Below are 6044 nucleotides of genomic sequence, written 5' to 3'. Positions count from 1 at the left end.
TATTAATATCAATCAGACAATCACTAATTATTACTTTGTAGCATTTGGAACTTTTAAATATTTTCCAAGACTTGCTTTGACCATATCTGCTACGACAGACGATTGATTTTGCTTGTTGAAGATAGCTTGACATTTTGCGAATGCTCTTCTACTCGTTCCTTTATAATTAGTATCTTTTTCAGAAGAAACCATATTGATAGTACTAACTAAATTTAATGTATGGGAAGCACATTTCTGTTGAGGTGGTAATCTATAACTTTCTTCACTATTGGTTAAAAATTCGGTTATTTCGACTGACTCTATACCTTCTCCAGATTTGTTCTCTGTTCTATCCTCTTCTTTATTCTCACTATACACTCTGTAAATATTATTATATTAATAGTATCAATACCGCATTATTAACCATTAAGCTGGAAACACAATAGACACAGGCAATAGGCACAGGCAACAGGGAATAACGAGCCGCCCAATCAGAGCTTTGAGGTATAAGTTCGATATTATATCCCAGAGCTCTGATTGGACGGCTCGTTTTTTCCTGTTGCCTGTGTCTATTGTGTTTCTAGCTTTAAGCTCCTCTCTCTCTCTCTCTCTCTCTCTCTCTCAATTACAAAACTAGTTTTTATTTATTTTCTAATTTTCCGTTAAATGTGAATGTATTATATAAGCCATAGTTAAATTCGTGAGACACTAAATATACGTACCTAAAAGCTTTTTCAAAATTTCTGGCATTATCCGTTACAATACATGTTGTCTTATCTTGGACATTAAATTCAATTAATATCGATTCAACTGTCTTTGCGAGAACATCGTATGCATGTCTTCCTTGAAGCCGACGGCACGCAAGTCCTTTTGACTTTCTCTCCAAAGTATCAGGATCCAACCAGTGTATTGTCATGCCCAAGTAGGCTCTTAAGATGAAAATGATCATTGTCCAACAATCGCAAATAAAAAGAGATAATTTTTAATAAAATTTGTAATAAAAAATAGATCGGTGACTACCTTTTAAATGTAGTCCAACAATCTGCCGTTAAACATACCCATTCCAAATTAGGTCAAAACGTAGTTCAAATTTTAAACAGAATAAGATAAATAAAAGGCATAAAACTACGAATGCAAGATGTTAGCAGCGAATAAATATATATTTAAAGAGTTAAAATACATATAGACGTTTCGGTCTTAAATCAGACCATCTTCAGTAATAAAAATATAAACCAAAGTGAGAGTTATAAATAAATATTAAATTCCGCAAACATTAAGTAAAAAGTCAATAAAAAATAAAAACTAGTCGACGCCAAATTACAATTTTCTTAATGTGAAGAATTTAAAAAAAAAAACATCTCCAAGTGTTCGAAGGCGCAGATTCGCAGCAAGTCAAAAATGTAGTCAATTAAGTGGAAAGTACATCAGAAAGTCAAAATGAGTATCCGCGGTGTAAATTATTGCGCACAAAATTTCCCGATTCTAATGTAAGTATAAATAAGAAATTAAAATAACAGAAGAAAAAATAAAAATTAAGTTGTAAAATATAAAATAAAATAAAATACCTGTGTTAACATAACAATAGGTTGCGAAGCAGATACAGGAAGTGGAAAAATTGATGTGTATAATTTAACAATCAAGAACAAAATGATCAAGTCAGACCATGGCAGACCGTACTTATACCGAATTCAGTGTCGCTAGTGGAACATTCTAGATCAAGTTTTAAACGATGTGTTTAATAACGGTAAATAAATTTCTGAAAACTTCTCTGTATCATTCTGTTTATTAATACCGTTAATTTGTTTTTTAATATATATCATTTTAGAAGTCAGTCTTTTGTGGAAAAATGGTTCAATGTCAAGAACTTTAATGTTATCCCAGTCAAATTTATGGTCAAGCTGAACTTGGTGTTCTGCAACTACAGTATGTAAATTACTAGATTTCTGAGCACAAGATTTATGTTCGGAAATTCTAGTCGCAACTTTTCTTTTCATTTGACCAACGTAAGAAGCGTCATAATCAAGACAGTCTATTTTGTATACAGCATTACTTTGTTCAATAGTTTTTAATCTATCTTTACCTGTTTTTATGATAGAATTCAATTTATTCATAGGTTTAAAGGCAATTCATAGCTTTAAGGTTATTCTTTTTAGCAACAGATTTGAATTTTTCCGATACATCTTTAATGTAAGGAACAATAAAAAAATTATCAAAATTGACCTCATTAGAGTCCTGATAAGAACAAGCATTGCTATAAACATTTTTACGATTCGACAAAGTATTGATTCTTTTATTAATCGTAGAAAAGAGAAAGTCCAAAGGATAGCCATTGTTTAAAAAAATATTAATCATCATTTCAATATTTCTAGTATGAAATCTAGGATGTGATAGAAATATTATTCTATCCAATTGACCAATAATAACACCCTTTTTATGGTCTAAAGGATGATTAGAATTGAAATTCAAATATCGTCCAGAATTAGTCGGTTTTTTGTAATTGTCAAAAATAATGTGTCCATTTTCCACTTTCAAACTGACATCCAGAAAATTAATAGATTCATCGTCATTTTGTTCACAGGTAAATTTCAGTCTGTCATGGTATGAGTTAAAAACATGTAAAATGTCATTAATATAATTAGTAGGAACAGCTAAAATTGGTTTATATTTTTATTACTGAAGATGGTTTGATTTAAGATCGAAACGTCTATATATATTTTAACTCTTTAAATATATATTTATTCGCTGCTAACATTTTGCGTTCGTAGTTTTATGCCTTTTACACACCCATTCCACTTTGTTTAGTTCTTCGACCAATTCCATTTTTATTTTTACAAACATTTCATCAATGTGCATCATGAGAGTTTTGCGAGTCATAGGCGTTTGCTGAATTGTCGTTTCACAAAATTTGTTAAATGCTTTATGCTCAACAAATGAAAATGCAGATGCAGTATTAATAACAAGCTCTAAAGTGATTTGGTTAAACTGTTGTTTTGTTAAAAATTTATATTTTCCATTTTTTTTTTAAATTATCCAACTTCTTTTGCTTTATTTTCGGTTCTCGCTGTAACTCATCAAAATTTTCATTTTCTGATTTTCTTTTAATTATTCAAGGTCCATTTTTCGAAGCTTTGTTAAAATCGTCCAATTTACTAAGATGTATATGCTGCATAACAAGATTATTCAAATGATAATTAAATAGTGAGTACCGTAGCTTAATTCGTTTCATTATTGATTAAATTATGTGTTTTACGTCAGAAAATGAATATTTCTTTACAAAATTTCGGAACAAATACACAAAAAAATAGAGATCCAAATTTTTTTCAGGTTATACGTATTTCACATTTTTGGAATGACTTTTTTCAATATATATATATATAGTTCATACTCTTTAGGAAAAAAACATTTAGAATTTAATATATTTATTATTTTATTATATTAATAACTTACCTTGATGTGTGTTCTCAAATTCGAGTTTGAAGATATCGACGCCGATATGTATTTTTTCTTAGGTTTACATAATGAGCATAAAAATGACAATTTTCCGCTTTTTTTATCGTGAGTGTCCAACTCGAAAAAATCGCTAAGGTGAGACCATAGCACGTTTTCGCAATGGTCTACGGATTGCGACAAATCCGAGGACAAATTATTTGAACTGAAAATCGACATAGACGAATCACTATTATCAATGTCAACACTCATTGCGTTTTTGCATAAAACTTCAAACTCTTATTATTAGAACCGAATAAGGCTGCACTTAGCGCTTCAAACGCTACAGAGCATTTGTAGCACTGATATGACTGGTCCATTTGATGCTTCGGAACGCTCCCAACAACTCTGATTACGTTATCAATACGTCATCGTTTTTGCTCCCACTTCGCTTTAACTGCCTCACCTCGAGAGGTGGGTTGGCTGGAGCGTTCACGTAGCAATTGTAGCATTCGAAATAGTAATGGACCAATCGGAGCGTAGCGTTTGAAGCATAATGTTTAGAGCATTTGGAAGAAGCAAGTGGACCGCAGCCTAAATGCAGCAGCAACCTACAAGTCATTACAAGCTGTTGTAAGCTGCAAGTCCTGCAAGTTAGAACCAATGATGCAAACTTGTGTCCGTTTGCGGACAATAAAGAGTCTACTTGCAGGACGTCAAGAGCGCCATCCATCAATAGGAACAGAGTGGCGTAACACATAACCAATGATGCGAATATCTACTTACAGCACGCGATCAGTACCACCGAAGGCGCTGATCGCGTGCTACAAGCCGACCGGAATTCGTATCTTTGGTTACGTATGGCTCGTATTGTGTTTGACACTTAACTTTAAAAAAATTAATAAAAAGTTATTAGTTATCGATAAAATGTAACTAAATAAAGTTAAAAAGTTAGGAGGCTAAAATGTAACTAAGTTAAGTTAAAATTAATTAACTTTTTAACTTTTTAACTTAACTTTTAACTTTTTAATTTAGCACTACCCAACCCTGTTCATATTGAATTATTAAAGATCCAGCTTTGACCGATATAGACATTTAATTTCTAGTTTGTATTGGTTGTGTTCTTACGGTCTAAAATAAAATTCTTATTGTTTGACAAATGTTTCTAAAAATCTATCATATGCGATAAATCGAAAAACATTCAAACAGAACAAAAAATTATTATAACGTTAAAATGACTTCAAAATGTTTACTAAAAGTCATTTTTTGATCAATCACGATTTAGTTTAACATCATTTTGATGTTATTGTGACTTGTTCTACTTTAATTGGGAAAAACTTTTGTATATAAATAATAATGTCGTATGGAAACTGCAGGTGTGATTTTTTAATAGTGATTATGTATATGTGCTTACACATGTATGATACTTTCCAGCAAGGATTATAGTCAGACACAGTGTAACACAGTAAATCATAACATCCTTGTTGTTTACTTACATTAAATAAGGATGAAACGACTCACTGTATATAGTATCTGATTGTGTCGTTGCTGGAAAGTACTCATAAAAAAAAAATCAAAGTGATCAATAATTAATCGAAATAGTTGGCGGTATAATTATCATTTTTGAGAAATACTTTAAGTTTATTTCAATAAGTTTTGTAATTTGTAAACAGATCATACAACTCTTAATAAATTTTAAGTACTTCAAAAATGACATTTGAACATACATGCTTAATTAATACTTAAACAATATTTAAATTTGTTATATCGACATAATAAATTAAAATATTATTTAAGTATCAATTAAATATGTATTTAATATTTAACTTTTTTGGTAATATTTTAAAAAAGATTGCAGATTCTTTCTATAATATTTCAGTAATCTTTCAACCAGGGGCTTGGTCACGAGCAGTTATAGTGTACAAAAATTACCTTTGATACAGATTACCTTTAAATTACCTTGAATTACTTAAGATGACCTAATACTACAAATTATTCCAAATTATCAAATACTATCTTGTATTACTCAAAATTATCTTAGAGTATTTAAAATTACGTTATATTTTCTGAGATTACCCGAGATTTTGCAAATTGACTTTGCTCATCTACCAGGTATGTAAATATAAAACCGGAATTTTTTAATAGAAAATACACGTTTATTGCATGAAAATGATAAAAAAAATTTTATTCAAAGTATTGCCCACCGCTAGCTATACATTTTTCCCACCTGTCTGACAATTAGTGAATGCCACGCTAAAAAATTTGTTGCTTTTTTGAGCCAAACCAGTCATCTAGCCATTTTCGTACACGGAGAGAATTTTCTTTTAAAATTTACCCTGAAAATATGACAGTCGTGGGACAACATTGTATTTCGAAGATTTTTACCATGCACTTCAGTAAAATTGATCAAACTTATTTTAAACTTTATTGTAGTTTTATTAATGAATGAGAGGGATTTATGTTAAAATTCTTCAAAATACAATGTTGTCCCACGACTGTCATATTTTCAGGGTAAATTCTAAGAAAAAATTTTCTCCGTGTACATCTTCGTAAGAAGTGAAGCGCTTCTGAGCGCTTCTGCGTGTCCCATCGATGCAAATGAGTAGTAATCGGACGGAGCCAAGTCTGATGAGTAAGTC

This window comes from Trachymyrmex cornetzi, unplaced genomic scaffold (genome assembly GCF_001594075.2).
Source record: "Trachymyrmex cornetzi isolate Tcor2-1 unplaced genomic scaffold, Tcor1.1 scaffold471, whole genome shotgun sequence".
Classification (NCBI taxonomy): domain Eukaryota; kingdom Metazoa; phylum Arthropoda; class Insecta; order Hymenoptera; family Formicidae; genus Trachymyrmex; species Trachymyrmex cornetzi.
This window is presented reverse-complemented; position numbering follows the sequence as displayed.